We start from the raw sequence: 22919 nt of genomic DNA on the forward strand, positions 1-22919 counted from the left end.
AGGGTTATTCAGAGGTCACACCATCAGACTCAAGGCTCACATCGTCAATGCCCAGACTCGTGTCGTCGTGACCAAGAGGTCAACCTAACTCAGTCTTTACACACTGATCCCAAAACTATGTGCACTTTGTGTTCTGGTGTCGCTACTGCCCTAGAGCGTTAGAAGGGTGCTCAGTGGAACACCCAGAGTTGCCTGCAGTACACCAAAGTTACTGGGTGTGAAATGAGAATGAATGTAAATATTGTTAGCAAAAATATGAAGGAAAAAAAGAAGTCTATCAAGTTCTGTGGCCAAAGGTGGAATATTCTTCGTCATGAGTCAGGGTACGTTCTACGACAATCAGCCTACCACTAAACGTTTCACTGCTTCTCCGCTACAGGCCATTAATCTAACCCAGATGAAGATGACACGACAATGGTAAAGTTGCCTACCCGGCATATCGACTGACGTGGGCAAGTGAGGCATCCCCAAGGCCACCGACGTGAAACAATATACCAAGCTTGTCACCACAACGGCAGGAGTGTTGGGAAACAACCAGAACCTCAACGTCGACACCGAGTTTTCTTCTTTTCTGATATTTCTCTTCACACACACACACACACACACACACACACACACACATACATATCAACGGTCGAGGCCAAGGTTAATGTACACATCATACAATAATCTAAAAATGAGAATGATCAAAACATCGGGTCCCACGAGTGTAAAACCCTCACCACGTACTGCAAAAATTGGAAATTACACACAAAGGATGAGGCCCTACAAGCGTATAACTCCCTCCCCGCGCTATCCAAATACGTAATTATGCACCACACCAATGGTAACCAAAAGTCAGTTTGGGAAGATCCAGGACCTCGGTTCATTTTGGAATTTTCCAGCATAACCACCGGTCTTAATGATTCCCCTAAGGGTTGTCGGTCGCATTATGACTTGTCTGGAATAATCTGCAAATAAACTTAAATACTCATACAAGCAAGGGCGCCACATTAAGACTGTAGTTCGTGGATCGTAGCATCACAGCTTGTAACAATCATTCACAGAAATTATACCAAATATTATGAAAGGTGGCCAATATCTGGTGTAGTTTACGAGGGTCTTCTAACCCCCTATCCCTGGCTAGGTCCAGGCTGCGGCTGGATGGAGCATAGTATCCTTCTCCCAGAGCCCTTAGGGGCTTCACCCCCTCAGCCCAGGTTGGTGGGTCCAGGCTGCTGGATTGGGTCGCTGGTCGACCAAGCTGTTGGAAGCCGCAGCCCTCGAGCTCGCATAGCCCCTATAGCCTGGCTGGTTCGGTTCATTCAGTAGATACTTGTCCAATGCACTCGTGAACTTCTCTACCATACATCCATGCTGTTTTTGATCGTAGATGGAAAGGTGTTGAAGAGTCTTGGGTCCCGGATGTTTAAGGCATTCTCTCCGTGCATTTGACAGCTTTGGATTTCAGAGGTGGTATTTTACAGTCTTCCATGCCTGTCGTGCCAGAAGAATGCTATTTCCTAATGTCAGTTGGGATCCAAACCTTCTAGGATTTTCCAGGTACAGATGATGATATACCTCTCCTGTCTGCGTTCACCTCTGCCGTCTGCGTTGCAGGATGTATAGCCTGAATATTTTCTGTCATTCCCAGCAATTTAGTTTCTTCATCAAATTAATCTGGGCTGTGAAAGATTTCTGGACGCTTTGTAGATCAGCAAATTTCGCCCACCTCGTTGGGCAATACTCAGTTTGGGAAAGAATTAGCGCCATGAATAATATCATCACAGGTTTTTCTTCCCTTGTTTTGAAGGACCGCTGGATCTGCATGAGGCAACCACTGTTTTGTCATGTTCGATCGAAACTATTACTTAAGGTCTTTCACATTATTCATCAGATTCATGACAGCGTCTGCGTTTGTCCGTTACTCTGGGTTGTTTCTGATTTCTTCATTTTCCCCATACAAGAGGTGACATTCATCACCATTGAAAAACATGTTATTCTCAGTTTCCGAGTTAAAGATTTCGTTTCTGTCTCCTTGTAGCCTTTCGGCATTCACTATCGATGTGATTTTCATACTTATTCTTGAATCATTCTTACAAGATGATATGAAACTGTGGCTCGTGTTTGCATCAGTCAGATATAAGAATGAGGAACAGGAGGGGTGCAAGTACAGTTCCTTGGGGGACGAAGCCTTTTTAAGTTGGAGGCACTGTAGATGGCATGGTTTACAACTATATGCTGTAATTTTTCAGTTATGAAGTTGTATTACTTGCTTCCCAATTCTTCCAGTTAATCCCATCTTTTACATTTTATGTGCTATGACACCATGTTTACATCGGTCAAATGCTTCTCCAAAGTCTGTGTGAATCAGGTTCGCGTTGTTTTTATTTTTGCTTTCCAGAGCTTGAACAATCCTCCCAAATTTCATCATTTACTCTTAATGCTTTCTGCTCACTGAATACCGATTCACATTGCCTTTTTAGAATCGCACTCATCTCTTGGCAGTCGTCTGTGAAACTCCCTGCTTCCGCTCTGAGTGGCCCAATGCAGTTCGTGGTTCTGGATTTGCGTCTTGCATATGAGTAAAAGTACTCGGGGTTATTTCTTATTTCACTTATGGCTTTTTCGTTGTCTTCTTTTCCCAGTGTATCATATGACAGATTCAGTTTGTGTCCTGTGATTCATTCGATGTTTTCTTTGCCGGGTAATTTGGTCTACTAGAACTGATACTCTCACCAGCAATAACCCTGAACATCTTTAGTAAATTTTCGAATAAAAAAAAAATTCATCTACATTATAACGTAAATATCATGAGAAAGAAAAATCATAAAACTATACCACAAATCTTCTAGTTCCAAAATCGACAATGATTTTGGTGTCTCGTAGCGGCAACAACAGATGCCTCATTAATACAGTTCTAGCCTTTCCCCTACTCATGCAGTGAGTACCATGTCTCTACCCACTTCACTGTTGGGTTCACTAAATAATACTTATGAAGCAAATTCCCGGAGGTGGTTACTCTTCAGCATCTCCATACTGCTTGTGTTGTGTTGATGCCACATCCTTTCTATAACATCAATGGCACCTGCATCAGGCTAGAAAATTATATTTGATTTACATATTACTGTTCTGGTAAAGGCATGGATATATTTCTTAACAATGTCCAACAATCTGTGAGGTTAACAACACGAACAGTATACTACACCTTCTACTACCGTCTTCAAATGTTTCGTTTCGCTTTGTCTTTTGTCTTTAATAAATTTGGTATGACGAGGGATCTTTAGTAGCGGAAGCAATTTCCTATTATACACACACACACACACACACACACACACACACACACACACACATATATATATATATATATATATATATATATATATATATATATATATATATATATATATATATATATATATATATATATATACACACACACACAAAAGGACTGGAGCGATAAAATACTGCCAACTTATCTCCTGTGTGTCTTCGAAGGTGACTGACGGGGGGACTGGAAATCCTCCCATCCTGCATTACTTCCCTGATGAAGGAACAGAGAAAAGAGACAAACAAGGATCTCTTGTCTTCTTCTGAGGCTTAGTCGTCTGTCCTGGCCGCTATATGGCTCACGCGGGAAAAGCAAATAAGTATGAAAAAGTATACATATATGGATGGGGTTGTTAGGGAGGTGAATGCAAGAGTTTTGGAAAGAAGGGCAAGTATGCAGTCGGTTGTGGACGAGAGAGCTTGGGAAGTGAGTCAGTTGTTGTTCGATGATGATACAGCGCTGGTGGCTGATTCAGGTAAGAAACTGCAGAGGCTGGTGACTGAGTTTGGTAAAGTGTGTGAAAGTAGAAAGTTGAGATTAAATGAGAATTAGAGCAAGGTTATTAGGTACAGTAGGGTTGAGGGACAAGTCAACTGGGAGGTAAGTTTGAATGGAGAAAAACTGGAGGAAGTGAGGTGTTTTAGATATCTGGGAGTGGATTTGGCAGCGGATGGAACCATAGAAGCGGAAGTGAATCATAGGGTGGGGGAGGGGGCAAAAGTTCTGGGAGCGTTGAAAAATGTGTGGAAGTCGAGAACGTTATCTCGGAAAGCAAAAATGGGTATGTTTGAAGGAATAGTGGTTCCAACAATGTTGTAGGGTTGCGAGGCGTGGGCTTTAGAGTTGTGCGGAGGAGGGTGGATGTGCTGGAAATGAGATGTTTGAGGATAATGTGTGGTGTGAGGTGGTTTGATCGAGTAAGTAATGAAAGGGTAAGAGAGATGTGTGGTACTAAAAAGAGCGTGGTTGAGAGAGCAGAAGACGGTGCTTTGAAATGGTTTGTTCACATGGAGAGAATGAGTGAGGAAAGATTGACCAAGAGGATATATGTGTCATAGGTGGAGGGAATGAGAAGTAGGAGACCTAATTGGAGGTGGAAAGATGGAATGAAAAAGATTTTGAGTGATCGGGGCCTGAACATGCAAGATGGTGAAAGGCGTGCAAGGAATAGAATGAATTGGAACGATGTGGTATACCGGGGTCGACGTGCTGTCAATGGATTGAACCAGGGCATGTGAAGCGTCTGGGGTAAACCAAGGAAAGTTTTGTGGGGCCTGGATGTGGAAAGGGAGCTGTGGTTTTGGTGCATTATACATGACAGCTAGAGGATGAGTGTGAACGAATGTGACCTTTGGTGTCTTGTCCTAGCAATACCTCGCGCACATGCCCCCGGGGGGAGGGGGCTGTCATTTCATGTGTGGCGGGGTGGCGACGGGAATGAGTAAGGGCAGACAGTATGAATTATGTACATGTGTATATATGTATATGTCTGTGTGTATATATATATGTATACGTTGAGATGTATAGGTATGTATATGTACGTGTGTGGACGTGTATGTATATACATGTGTATGTGGGTGGGTTGGGTCACCTTTCGTCTGTCCACTTGCGCTCCCTCGCTAACGCGGGAGACGACGACAAAGTATTATGAATATAAAATAAAATATATATATATATATATATATATATATATATATATATATATATATATATATATATATATTGTGGTGGGCACTCAATCTGATGAAAATCTAGGAATTTCCCAAGTGAACACTGTCCCTCTCTCTGTATTTGAATAAAATCTTGTTTCCCGCTGACTGCACGTGAATTACAGACCCATTGCGACCCTTTACGGACGGTGAGTATAAAACTTAGATCCTCCTCCACATTCCTAAGTGAATTCAAACACGATTTGAGGTACGATCAAGTGCCATTTACAGAGGAACGGCTGAACACTGGACCCCCTTGCAGAACTTCCGTGATCGTCTCTGAAGACTTCAATTCTTATATGTTCTCACAATGACACACACGCTATCAAAACTGCTATAACATTCCCCCCCCCCCCGTGTTCGTCACGAGTGAATCTCTTCTATGATTTATTTTTCCCTGGGTAGCAGACCATGAAAGTTAGTTTATATTGCTGTGTTTTGATTCACGATGTATTCAAAAGATGAACATTTTTCTTTAGTTTCTTTATCTCAAGTATTCAGTATCATGTTTGACCAAAATTTTTAACTTATAAAATGCTGGTATATAAATATGACTAAAAAAAATAACATATATGTTATTTTCTTTTTAATGTTAAACACGATTTATTAACAAGATGATACACATTACAAGCAAGCATCACAGTAGTTATTCATCATACCCCCACGCATGAACGTGAAAAAAAAAAAATTAACACTTTTCTACGCGTTTCCAAGAGTGGTGTGAATCAAATCGGATTTAACACCTGACACACCCCACCAAAACCACCACCACCACCACCAACACGTACTTTATGGCCCACAGAATGATTTCACAACACGTCTATACGGCATTACAGGATGATTACACCACATACCATTTGTGCACATATTAAAGTTCAGCATAGCATCAGGCAACTTTTGTACTCTTATGTAATTGTCATTGACACTATAGATGACAAGACACTGTCGTGTGACTGACTACAGATGACAGGACAATGTCGTGTGACTGACTATAGATGACAAGAGACTATCGTGTGACTGACTATAGATGACAAGAGACTGTCGTGTGACTGACTATAGATGACAAAACATTGTCGTGTGACTGCACGAGCTGTTGGGACGGTTGTGGATCCTTTATCACACGTACAGCTAAAGATGGTATACATTCACAAACTTTGTGTTTTCTCAGCTACACTTCTGCCATCTCCGGCCCATACGAACACGGACATGACGATATCATCAAATATCGCGAGGCTGATCCAATCAATCTACCAACGAATGAAAAAACAATTACGAAGATGCGAGTTATAACGAACTGGAAAGGTAACGTTACACTAAACTATTATAAAACCATGACAATAAATGCAGTTATTAAGGAAGAACATAAATAGCAAGCCCTCGCAAAACACACATACCCGAATGTTGAGAACATACTCATCTTAATTCAAGGTCAACTTCTTTAACAAATTATGTCAGACACACAGGTACCTGTATACTGTGTGCACACACAAAACACACCCACATTAAACTGATACATCACTATGACTGTAAGATATCCAGCTGAGCTATTTCCTCAGCGTTGCTGTCGCCGTCCACAATATATATCATATATATTTTTCTTTCTTTTCTTTTAAACTATTCGCCATTTCCCGCGTTAGCGAGGTAGCGTTAAGAACAGAGGACTGGGCCTTTTTTGGAATATCCTCACCTGGCCCCCTCTGTTCCTTCTTTTGGAAAATTTAAAAAAAAAACGAGAGGGGAGGATTTCCAGCCCCCCGCTCCCTCCCCTTTTAGTCGCCTTCTACGACACGCAGGGAATACGTGGGAAGTATTCTTAATCCCCTATCCCCAGGGATAATATCATATATATATATATATATATATATATATATATATATATATATATATATATATATATATATATATATATGGTATTCCATGTGTGGCGAGGTGGCGATGGGAATGAATAAAGGCAGTGTAAATTGTGTGCATGGGTATATATGTATGTGCCTGTGGGTGTATATATACGTGTACATTGAGATGTATAGGTATGTATATTTGCGTGTGTGGACGAGTATGTATATACATGTGTATGGGGGTGGGTTGGGCCATTTCTTTCGTCTGTTTCCTTGCGCTACCTCGCAAACGCGGGAGACAGCGACAAAGCAAAATAAAAAAAAAAATTATATATATATATAATGTGTCGGAGGTGGAGGGAACGAGGAGAAGAGGGAGACCAAATTGGAGGTGGAAAGATGGAGTGAAAAAGATTTTGTGTGATCGGGGCCTGAACATGCAGGAGGGTGAAAGGAGGGCAAGAAATAGAGTGAATTGGAGTCATGTGGTATACAGGGGTTGACGTGATGTCAGTGGATTGAAGCAAGGCATGTGAAGCGTCTGGGGTAAACCATGGAAAGCTGTGTAGGTATGTATATTTGCGTGTGTGGACGAGTGTATGTACATGTGTATGGGGGGGGGGGGTTGGGCCATTTCTTTCGTCTGTTTCCTTGCGCTACCTCGCAAACGCGGGAGACAGCGACAAAGTATAAAAAAAAAAAAAAAAAAAAAATATATATATATATATATATATATATATATATATATATATATATATATATATATATATATATACTTTTTTCAGATATCATGTTTCCTCGTGACCTTGTGGTCGAGTGTAATCCCTAAGGAGCAACAATACGACCCTTCTCTGAGTCAGATCCTACCCAAGGGTCGTACTGTCGTGCTCGGTGATCGTGCCGCCGTGCTCAGTGGTCATGCCGTCGTGTTCAGTGGCCGTACCGTCGTGCTCAGTGGCCATACCGTCGTGTTCAGTGGCCGTACCGTCGTGCTCAGTGGTCGTACCGTCGTGCTCAGTGGTCGTACCGTCGTGCTCAGTGGCCGTACCGTTGCGCTGAGTGGTTGTACCGTCGTGCTCAGTGGTCATACCGTCGTGTCCAGTGGTCGTACCGTCGTGCTGAGTGGTTGTACCGTCGTGCTCAGTGGTCGTACCGTCGTGCTGAGTGGTCGTGCCGTCGTGCTCAGTGGTCGCACGGTCCTGCTCAAGGCTCGTGCGGTCGTGCTAAGGAGGTTAAGTACATACAGACTCGGCTCACCCAGCGATCTGTGTCATGTCCTCAACTGCCAACTAATAATGAAGGCTTATGAAACTCCTCTCTCTCCAGCCCAACACACACACACACACACACACACACACACACACACACACACACACACACACATTTATCAATGAAAGATAAATAAAACTGCACTCAGATGCAAACCTGCGACACAAACGCTGCGTTCACCCTACACTTTTTACTCGTCTGAGGATCCATTGTGTTGACGCAGGTGACAAGGTGCGCGAGGTTGAGAAGGTCCTGCTAGCGTCACACCGCAGGAGGAGCTACCCGGGCCGCCTCCTGGTAAATGACTGTGTAGAGCGAGGCCAAGGGTGAGCATGGCACAACAACACTGCAACCGAAACATCCATCTATCCGGCCAAGTGAGGAGTGTCTTTCTCCTTTTATGCCGATGATTCTGCGCACGGATAACAAGTCCCATGGAGGCCAGGACGTACTGGAAATATGAAAATAAAGTGAGAGAGAGAGAGAGAGAGAGAGAGAGAGAGAGAGAGAGAGAGAGAGAGAGAGAGAGAGAGAGAGAGAGAATAAAAGAGGGAAGGAGAAAACGAACCTAAGAGATATGAATTAACTGGAAAATCTTTCTATTCTTTATAAAATCGTACGGTCGTAACCGCTAGAAAAAAACATGAGATAAAAGAATTCCAAAGTTTAGCGGTGTCAGGAAAGAAACAGACATCACCACGGTCCACCCTTGAATGTAAATGGCCACAGAATAATCATGTGACGTAATGGCTTGCCGAGTCTTACGCACTCTGGCTAACGTGCCGCAAGCCCACACAGACAGCCAGTTCTCAGTAACAGCATCCTCAGTAATATCTACACAAGAAAGGGCTAACCAACACTGCGGCATGGGGCAAGTGGGTCATACTGGGGTTAAAATATCAAAGTCAATAAATGGGACCGATCTGGACTCACCTCTGTCAAATATATTAAGTTAGAGCAGTACTCCATAGAAGGACGAATCTCAATCTTTTGTACAAATCGGAGCGAATGTTCAGAAGAGAATTTCCGACATCTGAAAAGGACTCCTTTTTTTACACACTTAGTTATCTATGTAAGGTGAGGTATCCAAAATAGACTGGATACCGTGGTCATGCGATTTCTTTTTTCCTTTTTTTTGTTGAGAGAGAGAGGTGGAATTACAGTTCTAACAAAGGAAATCAGAAATTTGTGGAGGGTCTGAGAAGGAGAAATGGAAAGATACTGGGTTTTATACCCAAACTTAATCAGGTTACGTTTTCCCCAATTGGAAATCCTGTGTGTATCTGAGTTTAGGGACGTATTTGTTGTGAGGCGAGACATAAACCTTACGATAGTTTCTGAGATTTTGTATCTCCACAGCAAGATCTCTGACCAAACTGCTAGCTTGCCGCTGTGCTATCATAGCGTTGGAGGTCATGGCTCCAAGCCTACATAACCACAACATCCTGGACTGGTGTAGGTCTTTTTTGAATTCCTACACTGTACAGCCCATGGTGTTCCTAATGGCTGCAGGCAATGTATCAAAAATGGGTTCCTGTTTGTAGTGTTTTCTGTTATTACACCACTGCATATTTTGACTTGAGTGCTTATATTCTTCCGTCTTCCATATTTGTCGTGCTAATAGAAAATTAAGAGCGAGGGCAAATTGAGATAATACCTTCCACGGTATAATAAGAGATATTGTGAGATATCTCTACCTACTGTGTTCTACAATTGTGAAATATCTCTACCATCCGTTCAGTCGGTCCCAATGGTTCAGATCCTTAACTGTGAAAGATATTTGCACACTTTCTAATTCTGGACCTTCGCCCGTCATATGTGATGTTTGGACACAACAGTACTGTGTATAGAAGAATACTGAAGGTGAGGTCATCAGGTTGTATAACTCTGAGGTCTTTCACATCATGCTTTATATCATGTCCTGCTTTTCATTTCCTGACTTCCCCCATAACGGAATAAATGAACTTTAAACCTACTAAAAAGCAGGTTACATTATGTGACCTGGTTTATGGCTGTTTGTACCTTTTGTCTTTTACAGACTAAATTTCCATACTTATTCCAGTACTGTCTGCAAAGAAGGATATAAACGTGTGGTCTGCATCGAGAGGTGCAAAAGCAGTTCCTGTAGGAATTGAGCTTAATATCATGAAGACCTGAGGAATAGCCAGATTTCCAACAACCTGCTATGATTTGTCAGCTGAAAAGATGCATACTCGTCTTCCCACTTTTCCATTCATTCCTACATTAAACATTTTGTGCACTAGGGCACCATGGGCACAATGGTCGAAGGCTTCTGTATACTCTGTTTACATCACACCGACTTTTCTTCGTTCTCCAACACATCAACATTTTCACTAGAGTGATGAAGGAACTGAGAGGCATGATTTTCCCGTCCTCACACCAAGTTGTCCTGCTTATGAAGGTTATTTTGATTCCAAGAAATCTGTCGACTTAAATACCAGAAATCTGTCGAAAATTTGGATAATGTGCCATGTCAGCAGTGCTGGTCGGTAGTCTTTTGGGAATGCTTTGCTTCTTTGTGGAGTGGAACGATGAAAGTAAATTTCGAGCTCCCTGGAATTATGCTTGTCTAGACTTTCAACCCAAAGGATGTCCAGTGCTCATGCCAACATTGCTCTGCATTTATCTACAGTCCCATGAGTCTGGTCCTGGAGCAGAATGCATGGGGCTTGCTGGCAGTGGCCATCTCTAAGTCTTGCAGCTTGCTGACGAAATCTGTTCTGTGTAACGTGAGAGTATTGCTGTTAAGGACGAAGTCGTCTGGATCATTAATATGAGGTGATCTTTGGCAAATGAACACAGATTCATAATCTTTATTATCAGTAACTCACTCATCTCGTTGCTATAATTCATGCAATACGCCCTATTGTGTTCTTCGTGGGTCGACAGATCTTGCGGTACACGATTTGTGTTTTGCATATGAATAGACATATTTGGGGTTTTTCGCCGGTCTCACAAATGGTGTTTTCCTCTCTTGTCTTCCTGGGTCTCGTAGGATATTTTCGGTATAAAACTTTTGCATTCCAATTCACTTGACAAGTTCGTTTTCTTTTGCTGAGCGAGCAGTGGCTTTTTGAGGTCTGCAACTTGTTTCCGCTTCCAACAGAGAAAGAGTTTTCCTTGACCTAGTCCGGCTGAACCTCCCTTTCTCACGTCTTCCGTACCTAAGTATGTTTCCTCTTGCATCTTCCATCGTGTTATCTGTGATGGAAGTTGGGTTACCTCGTGGAGTCTTCGGAGGTCTTCAACCCCACAACCCGGCTGCTGGATTGGGTTGCTGGTCCACCAAGCTATTGAAAGCCGCAGCCCTCAGGCCCACATAGCACCTACAGCCTGGCTTGTCTGCCACACTTTGCAGGCACTTGTCCAGTGCACTCTTGAAATTCTCTACAGTGCATTCCATGTTTCTGATGGTAGACAGCAAGAGTTTTGGCCCCCAGATGTTTTACGGTGTTCTCTTCTTTTGTGCATATCGCACCTTTAGATTTCAGTAGTATTTCAGAGTTTTCCATGCCTATCGTGCGAGTAGGATGTTATTTCCGAATGCAATTTGGGAACCATACCTTCTAGGATTTTCCAGGTATAGATGATGACGTTCCTCTCCCATCTCCGCTACAGGGAGTATAAAGTCAGTGACTTCAGTCGTTCCTAATAATTTAGTTCCTTTACCACAATAAAATGGGCTGTGAAAGACCTCTGGACACTTTCTAAATCCACATTTACGCGCCCGCCTTGCGGGTTGATGTTAGAATGCACCAATATTCAATTCGTAAAAGAATTAGTGACCTGAATTATATCATCAATGGTTTATCTTCCTTTGTCTTGAAGGTCCGAAGGATCCATCCTTCCACCAACCGCATAAGGCAACCGGTTTTTGTGGTGTTCGCTGAAGGTTAGGACGTTGGACATTATTTCTTCAAGGTCTTCATGTTATTCATTTGGTTTATGATAACGTGCGAGTCTGTCCGTTATTCTGAGCTGTTTTTCATTCCTATATTTTCCCCACACAGGAGGAGCTGAAGTTAATTTCCACTGAAAAGCACACTGTTCCTGGTTGCCCAGTTAAAGACATCGTTTTTGTCACTTTGTGATTTTCATACTAATTGCTGTATCATCGGCAAAGGATGATATGGAGCATTGGCTTGTGTCTGCGTCAAAGTAAGAGTGAGGAACAGGAGGGGTGCAAATACAGTTCCTTGGGGCACCGAGCTATTTAACGATGGAGGCACTGGAGATGACAAGGTAATGAATGATGTCAAGTTGCTGCTTCCATGTTTTGAAATGAGAGGGGGTAATTACTCTATAAAATTTTTACTCATATATCAAGTTCCTTTGGTCATTCAGTCATTAGTCTATTAGTCCTCTTGTATTAAGAGTTGTCTTTCGACTTTATGTTGCATATAGAAGGTTATATTTAGTATATATCCTCCGATTTCACCAATGGCTCTTTCCTCTTTGCCTCAAATGCTATTTCGAGTTAATGGTTTGTCTTCCAATTCAATAAATATGTTTCAATTCCTATATCAATTACTATTTTTTCAGGAGCATCCCATTTCCGTTTCGTATGATGGGATCGTACGTCTCTCATCATTCTAGATCTTCTGCACTATTCACACTCGTATATGTGTCTGTTGCATTCTTAAATTGCTTCGAAGGTCAAACATTTCGAACACTCGTTTGGTTTTGTATCATTCAGGGATGACCGCCACTGTACAGCATACAATCTAAAGTGTATTCCTTCCTACTTTACATCCTTACTACTGAAAGAGAATTTCCTGATGACAACTCCACAGTAGCATGCGAGACGTCATTATATATTTAGTATCCATACTTTTGTCCGTCAAACTATGAAGCTTTGACGCGAGTATAAAGTATCCAAAATGGTGAAGTCACGAATTAAATTCCTATCATTTATGAAAATGAGATACAGCGAATATTTTTTTTATTCAGCTGGTTCGGCTAATTGCTAACTAAAGTAAAGCATGTCACACAGTCTAACTAATTCCCTTAACTCCAGCAGTTTCATCTGAAATATTTCCCAAGGGATTCACTGCTACACCACTGTTTCCTAGTTATTTTCTACCTTATGACTGGCCGGGTCAAGTCCCATTAAAAGACTACATTTGAAACTGAGTTGCCTAACTTAACGAGGCAAGATTTTCTATGACTTCTGTAAGTTCTTGCGATGTGTCCCTGTAATATCACATTTCTTGGTGTCGAATTTCTAGGGGAATTTCGGTAAGATTATTCATAATTCTGCGCTGCTCCAACATCTGTGGTTAAGTCCCTCTTATGCTGGGATACATGTCTCATCTTCCTCTGACATTTCTCCTCTGTTCGATTTCTCGTTTGAATCTTAAAAATAACAGAGTAAAAAGTGTTGCGTTTGTCTGACCTCGTTACTCTGGGTTGCACTGGGATGCATTTTGTTCGTCTCGGGAAGGCATTGGCCCTACCACACGATGAATATGACAAGTGTTAGTTACAGCAACGTCTTTCACTGGCAATGATATGCAGCTTTCTAGGTGGGACGATCTGCAGCCATCCTCGCGGTGGCATCTGCCTCTCATGAGCCTGTGAAGACATTCTCAGGAAGACTTCATGTCTATAATGTTCCCAATAAGATGCTCCAGGCCCGTCAAACATGTGTATTCCAAACGTAAAGTGCTTACATCGCTTCTCTCTCTCTCTCTCTCTCTCTCTCTCTCTCTCTCTCTCTCTCTCTCTCTCTCTCTCTCTCTCTCTCTCTCTATCAGCAGTGAGTTTAATGTGCAGGTCATACTCAGCCTGTGAGCGGTAGTGCAAAAGGATTACAGAGGTAACAAAGGGTCTTTGTGAGAACCAAGTAGGGAGATAATTATGACAGTCTTACATAAACCGTCGCATAAGCTTACAGTCTTTCATACAATATGTTTATGTACCAGATGCAAGAAGTGGATACAATTACAGGATGTAAAGTATCATATCAAATTACTCAAAATAAATCGAGACATTTACTGCAGGGTTACTTTAGACCTATCCTTAACAAGGTTATATCATTACACAGTACAAGACACGGTGGTATAGTTGTGTGTTCATATCTCTGGCCATAAACTTTACAATTCACACGATTAACATCTCTAGACAAGCCCAAGCGCCAACAGCACCTAATATCTGGCCTTAATATATCAGTGTCAACAGCTTGTAAGTTCCTGATCTTATTACTTACGCCACGAACGTGTTATACTTGACACGTCTCACTGTGATGGAAAATTGATCTACTAGTGCCTATTTACAACAGTTTTCACATGAAACAGATCTGTTAGTTCCTTCCTAGTTACTGTCTTAAGACCTAACTGACGACCCAGTGCTGTTTTCAGATACCTCTCATCATCACTTGTAAGTTGGGATATAGCATGAATTTTATCATGCTTCCGGAGGCCAAGATGAGATCGCCCCCCCCGAGTTCCAGTCTGTGAGGACTCCCTGATCCTCATTTACCTGGGCTTCCACCTATTTCTTTGCCTTTATCATTTCCCACACCATTCTCTCTCTCTCTCTCTCTCTCTCTCTCTCTCTCTCTCTCTCTCTCTCTCTCTCTCTCTCCCTCTCTCTCTCTCTCTCGCCATCTGTACTTTTCTCTCGTATCGTCTATCGCACTACGTGTTATGGGGGGAGGTGAGGGGGTCGTCGCCACTTCCTTTCACATCTCTAGATTTCCTTTCCTGGTGCAGTTTGTCATACGTTCATTCTTCATCTGGGGAGTAAAGATACCATCACGCCTAGCTAGTCTTACCGATATTACCACAGTTTTGACTCGTTAAAGATATATATATAAAAAAAAAGGGGGCGTTTACCGACTGCATCATGGGGAGTGGATGGAGGCAAATAAAAAGGGGAGTTTAACGAGTGCGGCGTGAGGAGTGTGGGGAAGGAACTCTCCCGGGCCTCGCCTACCTGTGTGTGTGTGTGTGTGTGTGTGTGTGTGTGTGTGTGTGTGTGTGTGTGTGTGTGTTTGATTTAAGGCCGTCGGGTCTGTTCCTCACAGTAAACGCTCATGAAAATTGTGGTGTGTGGTCGACGAGGGGTCAGATTTATAAACTATCACTTCGTTTTTCATTGTCATTTGATAACATCTAGTGAGGTGCTCGCAGGTAAGTCTTAACAAACTCTAGACTTTGACAGCGCATTACGTTATGTATACTTCAATTCTATTTTCAAATGTCAAAAAATTTATTCTTAAAGAGAAAACGGGGAGCCCCATCCACAACGCGATGCAGTGCCTGCATTATTTTACGACCATTTTCAAATAGTTTCCCAAATGCAGGAGAAATGCTTTTTGGACTACGAGAAGAAATAAGAGGGAGAGGGATACTGGATAAGCAAGAGGTGCATCAGGTGATGAAGAAATGTCATAAAAAACGTATCTGCAATGATTTCAGGCGGAAATGGAATTTGAATGCTATCTGGGGGAATGATAGTTTTCCCTAGTCCGATATATATATATATATATATATATATATATATATATATATATATATATATATATATATATATCGTATGTTTACCAAATGGCGTCCTAGCTACGTCTCTTCGTTGTATATCAAGTGACTGTTATATTTCTCTCTTGTGTCTCCCCTGATGTGATTATTACATGAAAGTGCACTTGTGAACTTATCGTGTTTCATTTTCCCCGTGGACTTATAGGAATATATATATATATATATATATATATATATATATATATATATAGAGAGAGAGAGAGAGAGAGAGAGAGAGAGAGAGAGAGAGAGAGAGAGAGAGAGAGATGACAGGTTCTTGATTTATAACACCTTACAACGGGAATCGATGAACCACGAACAGGAAGAGAAGATAAGTCTTAGAGGAGGAGGTGATATATCCCTCCAAACCGGCAACAATAACCTCCGATATACGCTCAGCAGAAGCATCTATCTCCAAAGGATAGGCAGCACTCGTCCTAACTTACGTCAAAATAGACATTTTCTTGGTCCAGTCGGCGCTATTTCACAGCTAATGCTTATGCTAACAGAGGGAAGATCAAGAAGGAGATGCAATTAGTAAAGAGACATTTACAAGACTGTGGTAAGATGTACCAATCAGAAGACAGACTGGGTAGCTATTGGATAAAGGATAAGACGTAACTAGAGAATGAACAAAACAATATTGTTGCCAAAGTCCCCACCACTACACTCCTAGTGGCATACTGGCCAAGTTAGAGGTCTCTCGAGACATTATGTCGACAACTGGCCAGGTCAGAGGCCTCGCGAGACATTACATCTACAACTGACCAGGTCAAAGGCCTCTCAAGACAGTATTTCAATGATCATCTTTAGAATCCCGCTGTCGCTGTACCCTATAAACATTCCCGAGTGAAATGGAACCAGAGACTTAATTTCGTTCCTCAGCGGTTACTGTGTGGTAGCTTCATTCACAACTAAAAAGAACCTGAGCTTGGATTCATGAACGAAAGGAGAGAAATCAAAATTTCTGGTAGCTGGGGAAAATATCCATGCAAGACGAGGCAAGGGTCGTACATCTGTGAAATAACATCTGACCCACAAGGCTCAAATGACCCTGACAACAGGTCTCAGCCAGTGGGGCTGGGAATAACCCAGACCTGCCCGGTGCAGGGTTTCCGACCAGATGGTCGTGCCGCGTGACTAGGCAGACTATGTAGCCGACCAGTCGCTGGCCAGTCGAATATTCCTCCCTGTATTACTGTATCAGCATGGCTACACACCATCACCATGAACATTTCATACAGTTATATATATATATATATATATATATATATATATATATTTATTTCTTTTTCTTTTAAACTATTCGCCATTTCCCGCGTTAGCGAGGTAGCATTAAGAACAGAGGACTGGGCCTTTGAGGGAATACCCTCACCTGGCCCAATTCTCTGTTCCTTCTTTTGGAAAATTAAAAAAAAAATGAGAGGGGAGGATTTCCAGCCCCCCGCTCCCTCCCCTTTTAGTCGCCTTCTACGACACGCAGGGAATACGTGGGAAGTATTCTTAATCCCCTATCCCCAGGGATATATATATATATATATATATATATATATATATATATATATATATATATATATATATATATATATATGGTTTGATCGAGTAAGTAATGTAAGGGTCAGAGAGATGTGTGGAAATAAAAAGAGCGTGGTTGAGAGAGCAGAAGAGGGTGTTTTGATATGGTTTGGGCACATGGAGAGAACGAGTGAGGAAAGATTGACCAAGAGGATATATGTGTCGGAGGTGGAGGGAACGAGGAGAAGTGGGAGACCAAATTGGAGGTGGAAAGATGGAGTGAAAAAGATTTTGAGTGATCGGGGCCTGAACATTCAGGAGGGTGAAAGGCGGGCAAGGAATAGAGTGAATTGGATCGATGTGGTATACCGGGGTCGACGTGCTGTCAATGGAGTGAATCAGGGCATGTGAAGCGTCTGGGGTAACCCAAGGAAAGTTCTGTGGGGCCCGGATGTGGAAAGGGAGCTGTGGTTTCGGGCATTATTGCATGATAGCTAGAGACTGAGTGTGAACGAATGGGGCCTTTGTTGTCTTTTCCTAGCGCTACCTCGCACACATGAGGGGGGAGGGGGATGTTATTCCATGTGTGGCGAGGTGGCGATGGGAATGAATAAAGGCAGACAGTGTAAACTGTGTGCATGTGTATATATGTATGTGTCTGTGTGTGCATATATATGTGTACATTGAGATGTATGGGTATGTATATTTGCGTGTGTGGACGTGTATGTATGTACATGGGTATGGGGGTGGGTTGTGCCATTTCTTTCGTCTGTTTCCTTGCGCTACCTCGCAAACGCGAGAGACAGCGACAAAGCAAAATATCTATATATATTCTCTCTCTCTCTCTAACTATTCGCCATTTCCCGCGTTAGCGAGGTAGCGTTAAGAACAGAGGACTGGGCCTTTGAGGGAATATCCTCACCTGGCCCATTCCTCTGTTCCTTGTTTTGGAAAATTAAAAAAAAAAACGAGAGGGGAAGATTTCCAGACCCCCGCTCCCTCCCCTTTTAGTCGCCTTCTACGACACGCAGGGAATACGTGGGAAGTATTCCTTCTCCCCTATCCCCAGGGATATATATATATATATATATATATATATATATATATATATATATATATATATATATATATATATACATATATATATGGCCCAGGCAGCTTTCTTTCCCTGCCACGTTTACATGTGGGTTACCGAAACTCGATCCACAACACAAACCTGCTCTCTTTCTGCTGAACACAAGACAACATGTAACTTACACGATTCCTTAATTCTACAATCATGTCTTCTTTATCCCTGGGGATAAGGGAGCAGGGATACTACACAAGTATCTGTGTGTCATTAAAAGACGGCTAATAGGGTCGGGAGCGGAGGGCTGGAAACCCTCCCTTTCTTGTACTTTTAATTTTCAGAATTGGAAACAGAAGAACGAGCTAAGCGAGAAGTGCTCCTCGTATGGTCAAGTTAGGAAGTCTGAATGTACTTGCACGTAACCAGGATGAGAAAAAGGGAAACACACAAAATGTTTGAGGAAAGGATCCTGGATGTTCTGGTTTTCAGTGAAACTCAGCGAAAAAGGAAGGCGGAAGAATTAGAACATGTCAGAAGGGAAAAGTCTAGGGTTAGGGCGAGAGCGAGAACAAAGAAAGGGGGTGGAACTTTTGTGGAGTGTGGTAATGTGTTAAAAAGTGTAAGAATACGAGTTCCAGAATAGTAGATGACTTGACGTCAGTCCTGACACACCTCGTAGCGAGAGGAGTGAGGAAGTAGGTACAGCCTTTTGGAAAGAAGCCGAGCGTGTGCGTCTGCAGTGTTGATGTAATGGATCAACTCTTAGTTATGGGAGATCTGAATAGCATAAAAGGGTACAACTAGGTGCTTGGAGGTACCTTATTTAAATGAAAATAAAACAGTTTACACAGCTGCGAGCTCAGAAAGGATTGGCGGTCGGGAATACCTGGTTTAATAAAGAACTCTTACATAACTATGCGTAGGTGAGCTGCAGTGAGGGTTAATGGGCATTACTGGATCATGTATTCACCCACAGGCGTGCAAGGCAGAGACTCTTGAATGTAAATGGACTGAGAGAGGCAAGTGGTATAATGTTTGATCACTTCTTGGTGTAGGCGAACGTGATGATATTTAGTGACTTTAGTAAAAGAAGAAATGACATGGGAGACACGAGGGTGTTCAAAGCGAGTAAGTTTGGGAAAGAGACTTGTGTAGAGAGATACCGTGAGACACTAGGTAAAGAGAGGTATTAGTCGAGAGGAAATGAAGCTAAGGAAGGAGGCGAGATCTTCCGCCCTGAAACGATATTGCCCCGGGTTATGTAGATCATTCAATTCTATAAATTCAGCCAGTTACCATCTGAGTCTCCCTCGAAGGTTTTAATTATGTGTGATGTTAGTGCTACCGGTCGAGGGTTTTTGAGACTGAACTGCTTCTTTCTTCGTGGAGTGGAGTAATGAGTCAGCTGTAGACGATGAAGCATGAGGTCAGAATCACCAAATTTCCTCCTGAGGATATCAAGCGCTAGGTCAAGTGGTGTTATTGTCTGTACATCTTTATGACGACAGAGTTCCAGGAGTCCGGGACTAGGGTGTAGTATGTGGGCAGGCTCTCGCTGGCCCTCTCGACATTCTGCGGAGAAGCGATGATACTGTTCATGTAATATAAGGTAAATATAGTTTAGTTAGAGGTCTGGTGAATCGTATGTGTGATTTTTTGTGTGTTACGTGGAGATAGTTGTGCACTCTTAACCTTATATATATATATATATATATATATATATATATATATATATATATATATATATGAAGTATGAAGTCTGTTGGGGATGAGAGAGCTTGGGAAGTGAGTCAGTTGTTGTTCGCTGATGATACAGCGCTGGTGGCGGATTCATGTGAGAAACTGCAGAAGCTGGTGACGGAGTTTGGTAAAGTGTGTGGAAGAAGAAAGTTAAGAGTAAATGTGAATAAGAGCAAGGTTATTAGGTACAGTAGGGTTGAGGGTCAAGTCAATTGGGAGGTGAGTTTGAATGGTGAAAAACTGGAGGAAGTGAAGTGTTTTAGATATCTGGGAGTGGATCTGTCAGCGGATGGAACCATGGAAGCGGAAGTGGATCATAGGGTGGGGGAGGGGGCGAAAATTTTGGGAGCCTTGAAAAATGTGTGGAAGTCGAGAACATTATCCCGGAAAGCAAAAATGGGTATGTTTGAAGGAATAGTAGTTCCAACAATGTTGTATGGTTGCGAGGCGTGGGCTATGGATAGAGTTGTGCGCAGGAGGATGGATGTGCTGGAAATGAGATGTTTGAGGACAATGTGTGGTGTGAGGTGGTTTGATCGAGTAAGTAACGTAAGGGTAAGAGAGATGTGTGGAAATAAAAAGAGCGTGGTTGAGAGAGCAGAAGAGGGTGTTTTAAAATGGTTTGGGCACATGGAGAGAATGAGTGAGGAAAGATTGACCAAGAGGATATATGTGTCGGAGGTGGAGGGAACGAGGAGAAGAGGGAGACCAAATTGGAGGTGGAAAGATGGAGTGAAAAAGATTTTGTGTGATCGGGGCCTGAACATGCAGGAGGGTGAAAGGAGGGCAAGGAATAGAGTGAATTGGAGCGATGTGGTATACAGGGGTTGACGTGCTGTCAGTGGATTGAATCAAGGCATGTGAAGCGTCCGGGGTAAACCATGGAAAGCTGTGTAGGTATGTATATTTGTGTGTGTGGACGTGTGTATGTACATGTGTATGGGGGGGGGTTGGGCCATTTCTTTCGTCTGTTTCCTTGCGCTACCTCGCAAACGCGGGAGACAGCGACAAAGTATAAAAAAAAAAAAAAAAAAAAAATATATATATATATATATATATATATATATATATATATATATATATATATATATATATATATATACTCCAATGTGTGCATCTACATACACACACACACCAGCCTAAGCCAAGTGCCCATATAACGACCAGCCCCAAGGGAAGGATGAACAACTGGGTCAGGTGTACGCAGACTGCTCAGCCCAGGATTCGAAACAATACGCATGAATAAAGACATGGTACATGTGTGCAAGGTTACGAGACGGGGCAACACAAATGTAGAAATCTCTTCCCGTTACACAAAAATGGTAATCACACACACACACACACACACACACACACACACACACACACACACACACACACACACACACGAGCCCCAAAAGTGTAAAATTCCCACCTTGTATAATACAAATAGGTTATCATACTACACAGTATATATATATATATATATATATATATATATATATATATATATATATATATATATATGTGTATATACATATATATATATATATATATATATTTTTTTTTTTCTTTTTTTTTTTCATACGATTCGCCATTTCCCGCATTTGCGAGGTAGCGTTAAGAACAGAGGACTGGGCCTTAGAGGGAAAATCCTCACCTGGCCCCCTTCTCTGTTCCTTCTTTTGGAAAATTAAAAAAAAAAAAAAAAACGAGAGGGGAGGATTTCCAGCCACCCGCTCCCTCCCCTTTTAGTCGCCTTCTACGACACGCAGGGAATACGTGGGAAGTATTCTTTCTCCCCTATCCCCAGGGATAATATATATATATATATATATATATATAGATATATATATATATATATATATATATATATATATAGATAGATAGATAGATAGATAGATAGATAGATAGATAATAAGAGTGTATGGTGTGGGAGGCAAGTTGCTAGAAGCAAAGTTTTTAACGAGGATGTAAGGCATGTGCACGAGTAGGAAGAGAGGAAAGTGATTGGTTCTCAGAGAATGTCGGTTTGCGGCAGGGGTGTGTGATGTCTCCATGGTTGTATAATTTGTTCATGCATGGGGTGTTAGGGAGGTGAATGCAAGAGTTTTGGAGAGAGGGGCAAGTATGCTGTCTGTTCTGGATGAGAGGGCTTGGGAAGTAAGTTGTTGTTAGCTAATGATACAGCGCTGGTGGCTGATTCGGGTGAGAAACTGCAGAAGCTGGTGACTGAGTTTGGTAAAGTGTGTGAAAGAAAAAAGCTGAGAGTAAATGTGAATAAGAGCAAGGTTATTTGGTACAGTAGGGTTGAGGGACAAATCAACTGGGAGGTAAGTTTGAATGGAGAAAAACTGGAGGAAGTGAAGTGTTTTAGATATCTGGGAGTGGATTTGGCAGCGGATGGAACCATGGAAGCGGAAGTGAATCATAGGGTGGGAGAGGGGGCAAAAGTTCTGGGAGCGTTGAAAAATGTGTGGAAGGCGAGAACATTATTTCGGAAAGCATTTTCAAAAATGGGTACGTTTGAAGGAATACTGGTTCCAATAATGTTATATGGATGCGAGGCGTGGGCTATAGATAGGGTGGTGCGGAAAGGGTGGATGAGTTGCAAATGAGATGTTTGAGGACAATATGTGGTGTGAGGTGGTTTGATCGAGTAACTAATGAGAGAGATGTGTGGTAATAAAAAGAGTGTGGTTGAGAGGGCAGAAGAGGATGCATTGAAATGGTTTGGTCACATGGAGAGAATGAGTGAGGAATGATTGACAGAGAGGATATATGTGTCGGAGGTTGAGGGAACGAGCAGAAGTGGGAGACCAAATTGGAGGTGGAAGGATGGAGTGAAAAAGATTTTGAGCGATCGGGGCCTGAACATGCAGGAGGGTGAAAGGTGCACAAGGAATAGAGTGAATTGGAACGATGTGGTATACCGGGGTCGACATGCCATCA

This window comes from Panulirus ornatus, chromosome 3, assembly GCF_036320965.1.
Source record: "Panulirus ornatus isolate Po-2019 chromosome 3, ASM3632096v1, whole genome shotgun sequence".
NCBI lineage: Eukaryota > Metazoa > Arthropoda > Malacostraca > Decapoda > Palinuridae > Panulirus > Panulirus ornatus.